The sequence below is a fragment of the Tursiops truncatus genome, chromosome X, assembly GCF_011762595.2.
Source record: "Tursiops truncatus isolate mTurTru1 chromosome X, mTurTru1.mat.Y, whole genome shotgun sequence".
Taxonomy (NCBI): Eukaryota; Metazoa; Chordata; class Mammalia; order Artiodactyla; family Delphinidae; genus Tursiops; species Tursiops truncatus.
Window position 1 is genome coordinate 93,911,043 of NC_047055.1, and position 17,795 is coordinate 93,928,837.

General features: G+C 49.5%; 1 long non-coding RNA gene across 1 annotated transcript in view; it reads right to left on the reverse strand.

Moving 5' to 3' along the window:
- The window catches only part of LOC117310415 (uncharacterized), a 261,394-nt gene that overhangs the window by 47,808 nt on the left and 195,791 nt on the right, over positions 1-17,795 (reverse strand). Inside the window, exon 14 of the long non-coding RNA XR_012329167.1 lies at positions 2,098-2,230. This is a non-coding gene — a long non-coding RNA (uncharacterized lncRNA). The remainder of the gene's footprint in view (positions 1-2,097; positions 2,231-17,795) is intronic.

The window sequence follows — 17,795 nt, forward strand, 5'->3', positions numbered from 1 at the left end:
TTTCTGGAAACTGTGTATAGATTGGATTAGTGGGAGGGGGAGGGGAGGCCGAGTTGGGTATGGCAGTATATCTTGTATATTTAGTGCTTGGACCCTAGTAGAAGCTGTGGAGGCGATAAGATGGGAAGCATCAAGCTGATGCTGTGGAGACGAAAGCCCCAAAACGTGATGTCAGAGAACATTCAATGGATCTGAGTTCAAGTTCTGACTGTGCTTCTTATGAGCTGTGTGGCCTCTGGAAAGTTTCTAAACCTCTCTGTGTTTCAAAGTCCCCATATGGAAAGTAAGCGTAAGAAGGCCAACCTTGCTGGCTGGTTGTGTACATACGCCTCGAAAGTGCACGGGCAGTGGGCTGAAGCACCCCGTAGACGTCATAGAAGAAAATTCTGACCAAGACAGACAATTTAGCTCTAGCTACAACTGACGTAATGTGTTTTTGCTGTACTGTTTGAGAATATCCAAGTCTGCCACGGAAGACAAGTAAACAAGCGGGCTGGATAAAATGTCACTGATAAGTAAGTTCGTAACCAGGGATAGACGTTAGGCAGATGACGTAGAGCAGATAGGTGAACAGAGATAAAAAGAGGTGGAAGGAGCAAGAGATTCCTAATATTCATGAAGCACTAAATATACAAGAGACGAAATATTCATGAGGCGCTAAATATATTTAAGGCACCCGAGGCACTAAATATTCATAATAAACTAAACATACATGAGGCATATGAGGCACTCAATATTCAGCCACCCATTGGTAACACTCATTCTGGCCCCATGTGTCCAAGAAATGCAAATAACCCTGGCTGCTCCCCAGGCTAATTGGAGGCGGGCAGCCATGGCCGGGCATGCTGTCTCTGCATCTCTCCAATTGAGCATGAGTGCGACACTGGCCCCAGGCACATTCCAGACTTCTGTGCACCTCAAACCTCAACTGTGGTTTCATACCCACACCATCAGCGGGGAAGGCGGAGGCAGCAGAGAAAGACAAAGCATCGCCCACCCCAGGATGCAGGATGCAGGATGCTGGTACCCTGTCCTAAGTGTTTGAATCTGCCGCACCTCTCTTTGTGTCTCGCTGTATTTTCAGTGGCTTCACAATCCTGTGTGATTTGAGCTCTCTATCTTGGTTCGGGAGCCTTTCTTTCCTGTGATCTCTGGGATCGCTTGCTTGGAAGTGTACTGGGTAGCCACGGTTGCCTGGGGGAAGAGGTGTGTTCCCACGTTACAGGTGAGTAACGCTGGAGAATGAAACTCTCCTGGCGCCATGTCAGACAGAACACGGTTCTAAGCAGGTCAGGCATTGCGGTTGGAAGCATGGGAAGGAGGTGTGGCGTGTGGCAAGCCAGCTCTGAGGAAATGGTGATTATCTGCAACGGGTGAGCACTGACTAATGCCAAGCGTGCAGAGCTCAAGAGTCATAGCTGTGGGTGCCTGTAAAGACATTGCAAAACTGAAGTAGGGAGTTACTCGTGTCCACGGTAGACCTGTTTAGTGTCCTGTGAGATTCCTAATCCCTTCGAGTATGTTAATAAGAACTCCCAAACTGGAAAATGGACCCAAAACACCAAGAGGTTAAGGACCACTATGGTAAGTGCTAGGCTCTGGTGCAGTAGTAAATGGTCCCCTAAATTCTCAGTGACTTAACACAACAAAGATTCATTTTTCATACACACACACACACACACACACACACACACACACACACAATATGCCCATTTGGGGTTCGCTGAGGGTCTTGCTTTATCTTGCCCTCACTCCAGGACACTGGTTGATGGGCTGCTACTTAGAATATCCCCATCCATAGTGGCAAAGGAAAGCAGGGTCACTTCCTGCTCGTAACTCATTGGCCATGACTGGTCACATGGCTCCACTCAACCACAGCAGGCCAGGAAGTACCATTCTTCCGTGTGCCTGGACAGCCGGAAACATCTCGTGGATGTCTCTGATTTGACTTCATTCAGATGTACAGACACTCACGGACACAGTAGGGTTTGGGGATGAGGGTGTCCAGATTGGACTGCAAGACCCAGACCCCCCAAGACTACCTTCAGAAGACCCCGTGAGGTTTTCCAACTCCACCACCATCCTCAGTAGACTGACCTCAAGGTCCTCTGCTTCCACAAAAGCATTTATTCCAGGAGAAGGCAGCTGATGACAGCCATCCAGAGAGGCAGGGTTTCCATCTTCAGAGACACATCAGAGCGATACATGCAGTGGCCAGAGGAGGAAGGGTCTGGAAAGAAAGGTGATAGATGGAAGGACATCAGGGCAGCCGCGTAAACTTGGCATGACTTTTCCAATTTAACTCGGTAATAAACACTTGGCTTTTTAAATAGCATTTGCTTTAAGTAGCCCTGTTAATTAGTATTAATTAGCAGCTTGCCTCCTAATTGGTGGTTTGCAAGCCAGGAAGTTGAGGTGGGGAGTGGGGTGAAGGTAAAGGTGAGAGGAGAGAGGGGCTTCTAGCTTTCTAGAATGAGCAATTAGCAATCATTCACATGAAAACTGGGATGCTTCCAAGATTGATAAATTCCCCAGAGCAGTTACCCCTGGCTGGATTCGCTCGCTATTATGCTTGACGCAAACATACACCCAGCTTCCTTGCACAGGTGGCTGCGGTGGCTTTGGGCCAATAATCCTTTCTCTCCAACCCTCTCTGAGCCCTGGACCAACGAAACTTTACAAACCCCTTTCAGAGGCATTGCCCTCTTGCCCGAGCCTGTTCCAGCATGTTCTCTTTCATCTGTGGCCTTGCTAAAGAACCCCGTCCAGGCAGAAGTTGCCAGATCTTTGGGAGTGTCCTAGGTTTCTGTCCCCTGGGGAGAGGAAGTGTGCCAGCTTGGAGAACTGGCTCCAGTCAGATGGAAGGGAAGAGAGTTGGTTTCCGGAAGGTCACTGAAATGTTAACCCCTGAGCTTTGGAATCACCGAGATTGGGTCCAAGTTCCAGCTCCTCTGCTTGCTATCTGTGTGACCTTGGGCTCATTACTTGTAACGCCTCTGAGACTGTTTTCTCATGCTGCTGATAAGAGAAACTTTTTTGTATAGACTTGCTGTGAGAGTAAATGAAATCATGGGTGCTAAGTGCTCACCGCTTTGCCTAGCATATAGGGAGCGCTCATTAAATGGTATCTATTATTATAAACAAATATTAGACTCATTAGATGAAAGTTCAGCCCTAATGAGGTCCTCAGCACAGACCTAAATTTGAAGCTAGACCTTTAGCACCTGCCACCAGGAGACCTCAGTCTCTCCTGGGCACCTAGAATCCAGTCGGCTTTGATAGATGATATCTAGCTCCTCAGGGGAGCCTGGAAACAGCAGCTAGCCTGTCAGCAATGTCTTAAACAACCCCATGGGTTGTGGAAAGAGCTTGAAGCCCAGCCGGCTTTTCCTGGTGTGTTTCGAGGCCTAGGAGGGTTACCTGACTTCAGCTGGTTCTAGACCCATGTTCTAGGGGACCCTGGCAGTCCTCATTCAGCCCTTGGCCCTAGGTACCAAATCATTTAGAGGTTTCCTCTCATGGCATCTGTTATGTGCACCAATGAAGGTGACTTTCAATTGTAAGTAACAGTAACCAGTCACAGTGGCCTAAACAAGATAGTTTCCTTCTTTCATGCACAAAAGTCCAGAAGACTGGTAAGGTGGCCCTATTCCACCTAGTCCTTAGAGATCGGGGTTCCTACTATCTTGTCACTCAAGTGTGCATGGTCTCCATTCCCAAGGTCACCTCTTGGTCGAAGATGGCTGCTCCAGGTCCAGCTTCCATGTCCACGTTCCAGCCAGCAGAATGGAGGACAGGTAGAAAAAGGGGCAAAGGATACATGTCAGCTGTCTTTTTTTTTTTTTAACGTCTTTATTGGAGTATAATTGCTTTACAATGGTGTGTTAGTTTCTGCTTTATAACAAAGTGAATCAGTTATACATATACATATGTTCCCATATCTCTTCCCTCTTGCGTCTCCCTCCCTCCCTCCCACCCTCCTTATCCCACCCCTCTAGGTGGTCACAAAGCACCGAGCTGATCTCCCTGTGCTATGCGGCTGCTTCCCACTAGCTAGCTATTTTACATTTGGTAGTGTATATATGTCCATGCCACTCTCTCACTTCATGCCAGCTTACCCTTCCCCCTCCCCATGTCCTCAAATCCATTCTCTACATCTATCAGCTGTCTTTGAAGGAAAGCTCCCAGAAATTTGCCACATGACCTTTCTCATTACATCTCAGTTTGGTCATGTGACCACACACGGCTGCAAGGAGGCATGGAGGAGAGATGGTTAATCTGCAAGAGAGGGAAACATAAAGGGGACACACAGAGAAGTAGGAAGTGAGAGGTTTATCTCCTTCCATTAGGAAAGTCTCATTTGGAGCTGAAGTTAGCTAGAGTTGGTTTGTAACTTGCAGTCCAAACAACAACCAAGACAATCGTTTTCAAGGTCGTTTCCCTAACCCGGCACTAATGGTGTCGTCTACACCAATATACCTAAGAAGAATCATGTGGAGGTGTTTGTTTTAAACATCCATTTTCTGATCCCATTCGCCAGAAATTCCAATTCCCTGGGTCTGGGGGGCCAAGACCTGCATTTTTAGCAATCTCCCTGCCACCCAGCCACAATTCTGTTGTAAGCAGTCCAAGGACTACAGTTTGAGAAATACTGGTTTACAGCCAGTTCCGAGATATATCAGTTACTACTGCTGTGTAACAAACAGCCCTGAACTTACTGGCTTAAAACAACATCATATTATTTTGCTCACAAATCCTGTGGGTCAGGAAATTGGAAAGGGTATAACAGGGGCAGCTTGTCTCTGCTTCATAATGGCTGAGGCCTCAATTGGGAAGACCTGAAGGCTGAGCCTGTCTCAAAGGTTGGGGCCTGGAATGACCTGGAGGCTCCCCCAGTCATACATCCAGGGGCTTTTGGCCTGGACCTCAGCAGGCGCTATCAGCTGGAACACCTACACGTGGGCCTGTCCGTGTGTCTTGGGTGTCCTCACAGCATGGTCCCTGGGTTCTAAGAGCCAGAATCCCAAGAGAGAACCAGGAGGAAACTCGATGGCCTTTAATGACCTAGCCTCGGAAGTCAGACAGTGTCACTTCAGCTGTAGTCACAGGCCACCAGATTCAAGGAGGAGGGGACATAGATCCCCCTCTACCTTACATTGTAAAAGAGAATTTGGGATGAATGAGAGCTCTTGTTAGAAAATATCATCTTCCACGAGGAGGAAACCTGGGCATCTGCAGAGGCAGAGGGACCTTAGGAAATGCCAGGTGGGCGGGCTTCTGGTCCCCACCCTGCTGGGAGCAAATCTCCCCTCCTCCTATCCGTTTTGTGTGATGACCTTTTTCATCAGCCAAGATTCTGCCTTTCTCCCAGGTCCTGACCTGGAACTCAGAGCCTGAGGCTAGGAGAATGGGGCCAGCCTTTTCGCATATGACTCCATCGACTCCTCAGGCCTCCAGAAGGTGCCAGTGGTGTATTGGTCTTGCGGTCCCCGTTGGCTTTGCAAGATCCTGTGTGGGAGCCTCAAGGGGGAGCTGATCCAGACATGGAGGAAACCTCTGGCCGGATTCCACCTGGGGTGTGTCAAGGAACTCCATTCAGTATTTTTAAAAATCATCTGTCACATGGCTCTTTTGCCAGCTTAGAATAATTGCCAAGTTTTTGCTCCCTAAACTGCATGGAAGGTACAGAGGAATTCTCTTTACTTCTTTTTAATGTCAATTTCAACAGTGCCCTGTAATGGGATTCTTCACAAAGGAAACACAGCCTGAAACCATGGTGCTGGATTCCTGGGGCCTCTGTCTACTCTGGCTGGGGCCTCAAACATGCAGCATTTCGAGGGCGCGGACCCAGCTTCTGCTTGGCTGATTTCTTACCCGGGACCATGCTGGCAGGCTTGGCGAAGCCCCCTGAACTGAAGGATGGCCCCCGTACTAGCCACACTACCCTTGACCTACTGGATGCCGTTCCTTTTTGTTAAAATCAAGAGTAACCTTAGACTAACCTCACAGAACTTCATCTGGTCTTCTCACCTTCCAGATGAGGGAACAGAGACCAGAAAGCCAAAGTGGCCCATCTAAAGCCATGTGGCTGCCCAAGCCTGAAAGCCTGAACGCTTTCTGACCTCTCCTACGGCTCTTTTATGAACGGGTCTTCGAAAGGGGCGCACCTCTCCCATCTTGCTAATTAGTAAAATGCCTCTCTTGTCCTTCTCTTTTTCTTTCTTTTTTTTAAAATTAATTTTTATTGGAGTATAGCTGCTTTACTTCTTCCCTTTTTCTAAGCGCTTCCTCCCTTCCCTGTGTACACGACCCTCTGCATTTGCTGTTCCCGTCAACAGATGGAACAGACATTTATTTGAGCTGATGTGTGCATTAAGCTCCCTCTGGAATGAACTTGCTGCTGATGGCTGTCATGGTTCAAGCTGTCATTCAAATAATGTGTGACTCTTCGATCCAGGCTTTGACCCCTAATAAACCCCTCAATGGCACTGTTAGGAAATCTTGGGTGTCTTTTTTAAATGTTGCCATCACAAAAAGCCTCCAGTGTCTGACAGAGGACAGAACTAGCCCATAGGCATCATTCAGGGAGGTTTTAAACAAGCCTGCCAATTCTTTGACCCCTCTCCCATCCAGAGGTGGCATCGACATCCTTTCCCCTTGAATCTGACATGGTCCAGTGACTCACTCGGAACCAACAGAACGCAGCGGAAGTGAATGACCTCCCAGGCGAGGTCAGCTGAGGCCGTGAAGCTTCCACCTGGGTCTCCCCATCAAGACCCTCTCTCTCTACGTGTCACCTCCAGGGACACTTCCTCTCAGACCCCAGCCGCAATGCTGTGAGACCCCAAGCCACACGAGAGGCATCCTAGATGTTGCATGCAGTTTGGCAGGCCCCTCTGAGCCCAGCCTTCAAGTCATCTCAGGTGCTAGCCTTGTGACTAAAGGAGCTTCCAGATGATTCCAGCCCCCAGCCGTTTGTGTCACCCCAGCCCTCTAATCTCCCAGCTGAGGTCCCAGTCATCGTAAAGCAGAGACACGCTGTCCCTGTCCAAATTCCTGACCCACGAATCCGTGATCAGCATAAAATGCTTGTTTTAAGTCACCAGGCTTCGGAGTGGTTTGCTACTCGGCAATAGTGACACCATCCAACGGGGTAGGGGAGGTTTTTGCAAAATATCCGAGACCCCCAGGCTCAGAAACCCACGGGGCACGTGGGCTCATCACCAATGATCTTAGGTAGAAAATGAAAGGGGAGCTGGTACCAAGTTCCCAGGTTAGCTCCTCGAAGGTGCTTCTGGGAGAAAATGGAAGAACCCTAGAGCGGGTGGTATCACACCTTCTGTTCCCTCCACCTGGAATACCCTTCCCTGCTCTTTTGCCCAGCCAGCTGCTACTTATCACCCAACACTTGGTTCAGGACGAGTCCCTTTTCTGGAATCCATGACGGCCTATATCTCCCCCCTTTAGGGCACTCAACCACAGTATATTTCAACTGTCTTCCCAGTTAGACTGGGAGTTTCTGGAGTTTGGCAACTCTCTCTTGCCAGTTCAGAACGTGGCCTGCCCGCAAAGCTGGTCTCCTCCCCCTCCCCCTCTGCACCTCCCCCTCCCCCCTCCTCCCACTCCTTCCCTTTCTCTCTGACACTCTGGGCTCTGCTCTACCCCCTCTTTCTTGTTGCCCAGCAGGGGCTCTGAGCCCCCCGCCCTCTCGTTCTGGGGCTCAGCTGAATTTCCCTCCACTACCGCGGATTCAGCCCCATGCCTGCTTCTCCTGTTTTGGCTGGTGCCGACTTCTGCGATTAACAAGGGATGATAAAGTCCTTTCTAGACTCCTCTCCAGGGACCTGAGACTCAAGAGCAGACCTCAGGAGGACGTGCACTCCAGGCGGGCCCCAGCAGTCTCCCCAGTCGCCATCTGGGCCACCGCATGAGGGCGCGGCAGCAGGAGATGGGCAGGGTGAAAGGAGGCCGAGTGGGGCCTGATCTGTCTAGAAAGTGTCACTGGCCTTTCCCACACTGAGTCGTGTCACAGAAATTGTTGCTGACAGGGGTCAGGTGGCCTAACACTGAATTTGGAGGGCGGGGATCAGTGTGAATGACACCTCGCACAGAGAAGGGGCCCAGGAGGCCCACAGGGCTAATGAAGGCGGCCAGGCATTGTGAACGGCCTGCAGGACACTCCGGGGGCATAGCGGGGAGGCTGGGAGAGGTCTTAGCCCCGAGGGGAAGAATGCCCATGTCAGGGAAGGCACATTAACTCCTCAAAGGCCGTTGAGCTGGGCCTGTGATTGACAGGTGGGCGCTGTCAATCAGGGGAAGCTGCCGATGAGAGAGTGGGCCACCAGACACAAAAGGGGACATGTTTGATGAGCTCTGGGGGCTGGGCCCGAGTCACAAGGAGCCTGCAACTTGATGGCAGAGACCAGAGTTTTAACTGGGGCCCTCTGCGGCCCAGGCGTGGGTCTATGAGAGGATGTCTGTCTTGGGGAAATTGTCAAAAGGAAGCTGGCTTGTCAATGATGTTGGCGCCAGATCCTCGAGCTTGCCTTAGTTATTCGATAAGGCACTTGGTCACAAATGCAGTGCACAGACGATGACATTGTGTGTGTTGGAGAGGCTCTCCAAGGAGGGGGTTGGGGACTTGGCAGTGACGGTTTAATTGTGCAAAGGATTCAGGACTTGATAAGTACCAAATAAATATCTGATCGCTTACTCATATAGCACTAGTGCTCCAAATTGCATTTTTAATATAAAGTCCCAATATCCTATTTTCTAAGTTTAAAGATTAATTTAAATTAGATGTAGGCAGTCGTTCTAGAAAATATTTGGAATCTATAAAGTACAGAATGGTGGGGGGAGGGGCATCTTCCCTCCGAAAGTCAGTCATTGCCAGCATCAGGGTATGTTTAGCTCCAGTCTTTTTACTTATACGTCTTTTAAAACATAATTGTGATCAACTGTACACACAATTTGGTAATTTGCTCTTTTCTTTCTCAACGTAGTGATACAAGCATTTTTCATGTTATTCCAAACTCGTGGTAAACATCATTTTTAATGGCTACGTAATATGGATTGGATTTTCAATTTTCATTAAATCTCTGTTTTATCTTCAGCCTGATTGCTTTGAGGAGCCTAATTTCTGCCAGTCCTCATCTGCTTATCTGTTTATCAGGAGTCGCATTTCCACCATGGCTCTCCCCTTTTCTGAGGCGGGGGGGAGGGCAAGAAAGAGGGTTCCAAAGGGGACAGACGCAGCTTCCACGCGGGGTAACTGGCCAGCCAGAGACACTGTCAGGGCAGGACCACCGTGGGCCCTAGGTGTCCTGTGGTCAGTCTCAATTTCAAACATTCTGTTCTGATGTGTCCATAAGTACACTGGTTCTTCCAGAGACCACACGGCCCACTTAGGATTAAAAGATAGGGTCCCCTTGGGACTTTTCTGGCGGTCCAGTCGTTAGGACTCTGCGCTTCCACTGCAGGGAGCACCGGTTCAATCCCTGGTCGGAGAACTAAGATCCCACATGCCGCTCAGACAAAAAAAAATAAAGTAAAAATAAACCACTAAGTTAAAAAAAAAAAGAGGAAAGAAATCATGACTCCTTCAAGTAGATAAATGGTACAGGATGTTCAATTCATTAAGGGACACCCCTCAGTGTCTGTGTGTCTGTGTGTGTGTGTACAGTTCTGTGAATTTTAACACGTGTATAGATTCTCATAACCACTACCACGATCGGGATATAGAACATTTCCATCATGCCAAACAATTTTTTGTGCTACCCCCCTTTGTAGCCAAGCTCTCCCCCACCGTTAATGTCTTGCAACCACTGATCCATTCCCTGTCACTATAGGGTCATCTTTTCCAGAACCTCATACAAATGAAATCACGCGGCATCTAAGCAGTTGAAGACTGGCTTCTTTCACTCAACAGAATGCCTTTAAGATTCAGCTAAGTTGAGTATATCAATAAACCACTTCTTTTTGTGGCTGAATAGCTTTCCATCATGTGGGTATATCACCATTTGTTTAACCATTCACTTGCTGATGAATATTTGGGTGGTTACCAGTTTTGGGTGATTATGAATAGAACTGCTGTGGACATTCATGGACAGATTTTTGTGTGAACATAGATTTTTACTTCCCTTGGGTAAATAACTGAGGCATGAGATTGCTGGGTCATATGGAAATTGTATGTTTAACTTTGTAATAAAATGCCAAACCGTTTTCCAGAGTGGCTGTCCTATTTAACATTCCTGCCAGCAACCTACGAGAGTTCCAGTTGCTCCACAGCCTCATCAGCACTTGCTATGGTCAATGTTTTTTGATTTTAGCCATTCTGATAGGTAGGTAGTGTGTATCTCATCATTTCCCTCACGGCTAGTGATGTTGAACATCATTTTCTGTTTATTTGCCATCTGTTATCCTCTGATGAAGTGTTCAGGTCTCTTGACCATTTTTAATTAAGCTGTTAATCTTCTTACTGTTAAGCCTTGAAAATTCTTTTACACACTTGGTATACAAGTCTTTTGTCGGATATGTGATTTGCAGATACTTTCTCCAGTCTGTAGGTTGCTTTTTCATCCTCTTAACAGTGTCTTTCACAGAACAAAAGTGTTCACTTTTGATCAAGTCCAATTCATCAATTTTTCTTTTACAGATTACGCTCTTGGTCTCATGTGCGAGGACCCTGCCTAACCCTAGATCATGAAGATTTCCTCCTATATTTTCATCCAAAAGTTTTATAAGTTTTACACTTTACACTTAGACCTGTGGTCCATTTTGAGTAAATTTTTGTATAAAGTGTAAGGTTTAGGTTGAGGTTCACTTTTTTTGCTTATGGATGTCCTACACCAATGGCTCCTACACCATTTGTTGAAAAGACTGTCCTCCTTCCACTGAATAGCTTTGTACCTTTGTCAAAAATCGATTGGCCATATTTTGGTGGGTCTATGTCTGGACTCTCTATTCTCTTCCATTGATCTGTGTCTATCCCTCTGCCAATACTACACTGTCTTACTGTAACTTTATAGTAAGTCTTAAAATCAGGTAGTGTGATTGTTCCAACTTTCTTCTTTTTTTTTTTTCCAAAATTTTTGGGCTCTTTTATTTCCTTTTCCTTTCCATACCCATTTTAGAATCAGCTTGTCTATACCTGCAAGAAATCCTGCTGGGGTTTTGATTGGAACTGTATTAAATATATAGATTGATCTGAGAGGAAATTGGCATCCTTGCCATGTTGCGTCCTCTGATCCATGAACCCAGTATGTCTTCCCCACCTTGTTTGGTTTCTTTGATTGATTTAAGAATTTTCTTCCCCAGCTGGGAGAAGGCGACATCTCAAAATGTTTGGTTTTGAGTTGAATAGAGCACTGTCTGCAATGGATACTTCACTTTACCCGGGCACGTCTTACTCCCTTCAAGCCCAGTAGAGACGCCTTGATTTTCACTGGCAATCTTATACTTTGGGGGCAGGGTGAGAAGAGAAACTTACCAGACTCACTTGTGCATCTGCTGGAGAACCGCGTTGAGGTGTTGGTGCATACATGGGTGCCCTCACATACATATGTGGGTTTCTGCATCTACACACACACAGCCTTGTAGAGGCGGCCCCCACCCTCCTCTCTGTTTTAAGCAGCCACGTGGCACCGGGCTGAGAAGAAGGAAGGCTGTTTGCTTCACATGCGGAAAGCTGGTGGAAACGTGACCTTGAAAGAAACAGCATAAATGCACATGTAGAGAGCTTCTTAGCAACTGCTTGTTGAGAAAATGAAAGGAATCAGGGAAAAGGGCCAGGAAACAAGGAAGAGGGGGAGCAAATCAAGAGAGGAAGTAAGCTTGACTCTTTAAGGGAGGAGCCGGCTCCCATCGTGTTCTCAAGGCTTTCTCAGGTTCCCGAAAGGGAAGGGGAGAGAAACGGGTGACGCCTGGAGCCCTCGGGCTGGGAAAATGAGCCATGTTGACATAAATCGAGTCAGGAAAGGAAGGACGTACCACAGACCACAGTGCAGCCACTTATCTTAGTGCGGTGCCGGCCTCACCTGCTGTGAGCACGGCTGCCATCCCCGGGCTCGGTAGCATCAGCCCCACTTTACAGAAACAGCCTGGGAGAGATTAACGAACTTGCCCAAAGTCTCCCAGTGAAGGGCAGAGGGTGGCTGCAGACTCTGAACTGTCAGCCTCCATGTTCCTTGCTCTGCAGTTTCCTGTCAAGCCCTCGGGCTGAGAAATGGCCGAGGTGGTCACTTCGGGCTGCCTAATGATTCACCTGGAAGGCCGCAGCCCTGCGGGATCTCAGGATTCAGGGCCCACCGAGATCAGGGAGGCTCCAGCTCCCCTCTCCCAGCTGACAAAACAGAGGCACAGGGGGAAGGCCCCATGACAAGGCAATGGCTAGCTGGACACAAGCCCCCTCTCACCTCCTGCTTCACCACATCACCTGGCTTCTCAGGGTGACTGCGGTTGGAGAACCCAGGATGCGGCAAGACAGACCTCAGGAATTCTCACTAATCCTTCCATGATGAGGCCCCGGGGGGTTCGGATGGGGCAAGGGGCACAAGTTAGTGGCCAGGCCCAGGGACCCATGCTTCTCCACGCTGAGGACTTATTTGAATATGCAGAAGCTGAGGAGCCAGAGGGCAGGAGAAATAGTGGTTTAGGTGGGAGGGCCTTGGAGTCACCCTGCCTGGGTGCAAATCCTAACTTCCTAAGTAAGACCCCGTGCAACGAATTCGCTTCTCCATGCCTCAGTTTCCTTATGCATTAAATGCGGATATGTAGTAGAGCTCTCCAGAGAAGTAGAACCAATAGAATATATATATATCTATATAGCTATCTGGACATATCATATATAGAGAGAGAGATTTATTATGAGGAATTGACTCACATGATTATGGAGGCTTAGAAGTCCCAAGACCTGCAGTCAGCAAGCTGAAGACCCAGGAGGGCTGATGGTATAAGTTCCACTCTGAGGGCAGGAGAAGACCACTGGCCCGGCTCACCAGTCAGGCAGATGAAGTTCCCTCTTACTCAGCCTCCTCCTTCTAGTCAGGCCTTCAACTGATTGGGTGAGGTCCACCCACATGGGGGAGAGCAATCTGCTTTACTCAGTCTCCAGATTCAAATGTTAACCTCAGCCAGAAACACCCTTGCAGACACACCCAGAATAATGTTTGAGCAAACGTCAGGCCCCCTGTGGCCCAGGGACACCTGCAATGAACCATCGCAGGATGCTAACAGTATTGCCAAAGGACTGTCTTGGGGGATAAATGAGGTCTCTAAAGCATTTGGAATAACTGTTGGCATATCCTATGTACTTAATAAGCATGGGGGGAGAGGACGTTGATAGGACGGATGGTGACACTGATGAGGATGGTAGGGGATAGCTGGTCAGGACCCTCACATTTCCAATGGGTGACTTAGGGAGTGGCTGGCAATGGTCACTGTTCTATGTGTGATACGAAGAGTTTATTACAGAAGCTAGAGACTCTGTTTTGGGGGAAGACACATAGATGGAAACAGCCAGTCCTCACAGCAGCCAAAAATCCCATCCTGATCCATCTCTGACTCCTCCAGGAAGATTAAGCTGCGGCTTCCTTGCCCCTCAAGACATAACACCAGGGGCTTCCCTGGTGGCGCAGTGGTTAAGAATCTGCCTGCCAATGCAGGGCACACGGGTTCGAGCCCTGGTCTGGGAAGATCCCGCATGACGCAGAGCAACTAAGCCCGTGCGCCACAACTACTGAGCCTGCGCTCTAGAACCCACAAGCCACAACTACTGAAGCCCGCACGCCTAGAGCCCGTGCTCCGCAACAAGAGAAGCCACAGCAGTGAGAAGCCCGCGCACCGCAACAAAGAGTAGCCCCCGCTCGCCGCAACTAGAGAAAGCCCGCGCGCAGCAACGAAGACCCAATGCAGCCAAAAATAAATAAATAAACAAATAAATAATTTATGTAAAAATAAAAAGAGACATAACACCACTTCCCTCACCATCTTGGTTCAGTAGATACAAGATGTACCCGCACCCCAGGATGGACAGAGCCGCATATTAGAGCAATTACCCAGAGCAACCCATCAAAACGTCTACAACAAACGCTTGAATGATGCTGCAGATGTGCATCTTGGGCACATCCCGAATGTATCCACACATTCCCATTGTGTCCGCCCACAGCCTCCGCCCCGGAATCAGGCCCACCGGCCGCTGCAGCCGGCACAGAGGCGAGCTTAGACACCAGAGGCCAAGCGGCTCAGTCCTTCCCACCTCCCTCAGAGCAAGCACCTCCTCATCTGTTTCCCTGAAGCTCTTAACTCAGAACAGCTGAGTGGACAACGCCCTAAAATCCTGCCTTCCTTCTCATTCCTTCCTTGAAGAGATACCCGTAGGTAAATATTTTCTCCGGAGAGAAGAATTTCTCCAGTAGAAACCGTCAGCCAGCAGAGTGGCTGTGAGAGGCCTCCACATGTTTTCAGCTCTCACACAACCCCCATCTGGTGCCGTGGACGTGATATGTAAAGTGTGCCCGTGCACGCACACACGCACGCGCGCGCGCACGCATGCACACAGAGGATGGGCCCCTATTCCCCGTCACTCACCCTAGTCAGTCCCGCAGAGCTCACTATAAATCACCTTCCCCCTCAGCCGCCCAGAAAGCCAGCCGCTGAGGTGTCCCCTTTGCACGTTAATCAGGATCTTCCCTCCTGGGACAGGGGCCTTCTCGCTGCTGGGGCCCAGCCCCCTGTGAGGAGGGGACTCGGGGGACCCCCCTGTGAAATGAAGCCTTGCCACCACGGGGCACTCTGAGAGTCTCCCATGAAGGCCACTTTTCTTCTAAACCTGCGATTAAGTGGAATTACAGAATCCCTGCACTGTTACATATTTGTCCCAATTCTGCTCCGCAGCAGCCTTTGTCCTACCCCAGAGTCACATCTCTGAGGTTTAGACTGCAGCTGAAGAGCTATTTAGAGGCTTCTACTCTGTACCCAGCGGCTTCTCTGCTGGACCCTCGGCTTTGTTTTCCTTGGCGGGGCGTGTCACGGACAGCAGACGGGCAAACCTCGCCAGGAAAGCAGGCCGAGAATCAGCAGAAGGAGGCCGCCTTTCTGCGCCTCGAACACACACCTCTCACCCCGTGACACAGGCAGCTCAGATGGGAAGAAGCCGCCAAGAGCCCTTCCTACCTTCATCTCACCGGCCCGGACCGAAAAAGTACCATAACCTCCAGGAAAGCATGTTTACCTGGAGGGGCCTCTGAGTCACGTGGGAACAAGGCTGGGGTCTGTGGGTGGACGGGAAGGTCTTCGCAGGGTTTCTGGAAGCAGTGTAAATCCAAGCCGTGTGAGAAAAATAAGTACCTAGCACAGTGCCTGCCCTATGGTCGCGCTAACGTGTAGAAAGGTGGGCTAGAGGGAAACAGGACACACCAGAAGCGCCTCGGAGAAGGCTTCTGTTCAGGAAAAGTCTCTGTTGACTAGCAGCCTAACAGTTTTTTGTTTTTTTGCGGTACGCGGGCCTCTCACCGTTGTGGCCTCTCCCGTTGCGGAGCACAGGCTCTGGACGCGCAGGCTCAGCGGCCATGGCTCACGGGCCCAGCCGCTCCGCGGCATGTGGGATCTTCCCGGACCGGGGCACGAACCCGTGTCCCCTGCAACAGCAGGCGGACTCTCAACCACTGCGCCACCAGGGAAGCCCCAGCCTCACGGTTTTTATCACAGCGTCCCTCGCCCAGAGCAGCAGAGCTCTGCTGTAGCAGAATAATGCCCCACAGTGGAAAAACTTGCCTCTTTCCCGCCCTCCGTTTTGTAGGAAAACAGAAAACAACCTGGGGAGAAGCGTCTGGCCTAATAACGATGGAGTTAATGCTGAGCTAAGGGTCACAGCTTTCTGCTTTGCCCCAGGCCAGCAGCCCTCCTGTGGTCATTAATCCTCGGCAAGTGCTTAAGTGGAGGCCAGGAATCAGTTCCTCTGGCCTCACTAGACCCACCACGAAACTAGGACGGTGGGCCCCGTGTTTTACCCCTGGAGTCGGTGTTTGCCCGGACGCTGGGCCGAGTGACTGCCAAAGGCCTGTGTCTGCTCGAAGTTTTGTGACCTCTGTGGGCCTGAGTCTGCCACAGGCCTGCATCCACCAGGGGCCTGTGTCTGCCTGAGCCTTTGCTATAGGTTCTGTGACTGCCGTGGGCCTCTGTCCACTGAGGGCTCTGGACCTGCCATAGTGAAGCCCAGAAACCTGTGGGGAGAGAGGCAGGAGGAATTACTAGCAGCGGTATTACTAGGTGTTGCTTTCCTAAAGGCAAAAGAATTTTCAAAGGAATTAAAAAAAAAAAAAAGAACTTTGGGAAGGCTATCACAATTGTCCCATTGTGAAATGCTTCAGCAAGAAGAGAGGAGGACACCTTTTATCTCTTGAAAAATCAGTTCTTTGAGGACCTTCTAAAAGAACTGGGTTGACTGGGTCTCATGGGCTGAATTGTGCCCTCCAAAAATTCCTGTGTTGAAGCCCGAACCCCTATGACCTCAGAATGTGACTGTATTTGGAGACAGGGTCTTAAAGAGGTGATTAAGTTCAAATGAAGCCATTAGAATGGGCCCTAATCCACCATGACTGGTGTCCTTATAAGAAGAGGAAATTTGGACACACAGGCACAGAGGGAAGACCATGTGAGGACACAGGGAGAAGGCAGCCATCTGTAAGCCAGAGAGAGAGGCCTCAGAAGACACTAACCTTGCCCCGACACCTTGATCTTGGACTTTTAGATTTTAGAACAGTGAGACAATAAATTTCCATTGTTTAAGCCACCCAGTCTGTGGCCCTTGTCATGGCAGCCTCAGCAAACGAATACACTAGGCTACAGTAGATGAATGTTTAGGCCTGGTGTGTTTGTTGCTTTGTTTCCCCGACACCTGTCATATAACTCCCAATGAGAAAAAGTTCACCATGGTCTCATAACGAACGACTCTAAAACCTAGTGGGTTAAAAACCCAGCAATCACTTATTTTACTCACAATTCTGTAATTTGGGCAGGGCTCGGTGGGGACACCTTGTCTCTCCTCCATGCAGCGCCAGCTGGGCTGACCTGATTAGGGTGTCGAGGACTGTATTAGTTATCTCTTGCTGCCTAACAATTTACCCCAACACTTAGTAGCTTAAGAAGACATGTACAGGGGCTTCCCAGGTGGCGCAGTGGTTAAGAATCTGCCTGCCAATGCAGGGGACACGGGTTTGAGCCCTGGTCCGGGAAGATCCCACATGCCACGGAGCAACTAAGCCCGTGCGCCACAACTACTGAGCCTGCGCTCTAGAGCCTGTGAGCCACAACTACTGAAGCCCGTGCCCCTAGAGCACATGCTCCTCAACAGGAGAAGCCATTGCAATGAGAAGCCCACGCACCTCAATGAAGAGTAGCCCCTGCTGGACGCAACTAGAGAAAGCCGCGTGCAGCAATGAAGACCCAACACCGCCAAAAAGAAATAAATTAAAAATAAATAAATTTTTTGAAAAAAGAAGAAGAAGAAGACATGTATAACCTCACAGAGTTTCTGTGGGTCAAAAATCTGGGTGGTTTAGCCGGGTGCCTCCTTTAGCTGGGTGCCTCTGGCTTCAGGTGCCTCATGAGATTGCAGTCAAGCTGCTAGCTGCATTGGGGTTCTCTTCCGAAGGCCTGGCTGGTGAGGAATCTGCTTCCAAGCTCACTCACATGGCTGACATCAGGTCTTAGTCTCTCACCACATGGGTCTTTCTACAGGACTGCCTCAAAACATGGCAGCTGGCTTCCCCCAGGGCAAGAAATGCAAGAAAGAGAGA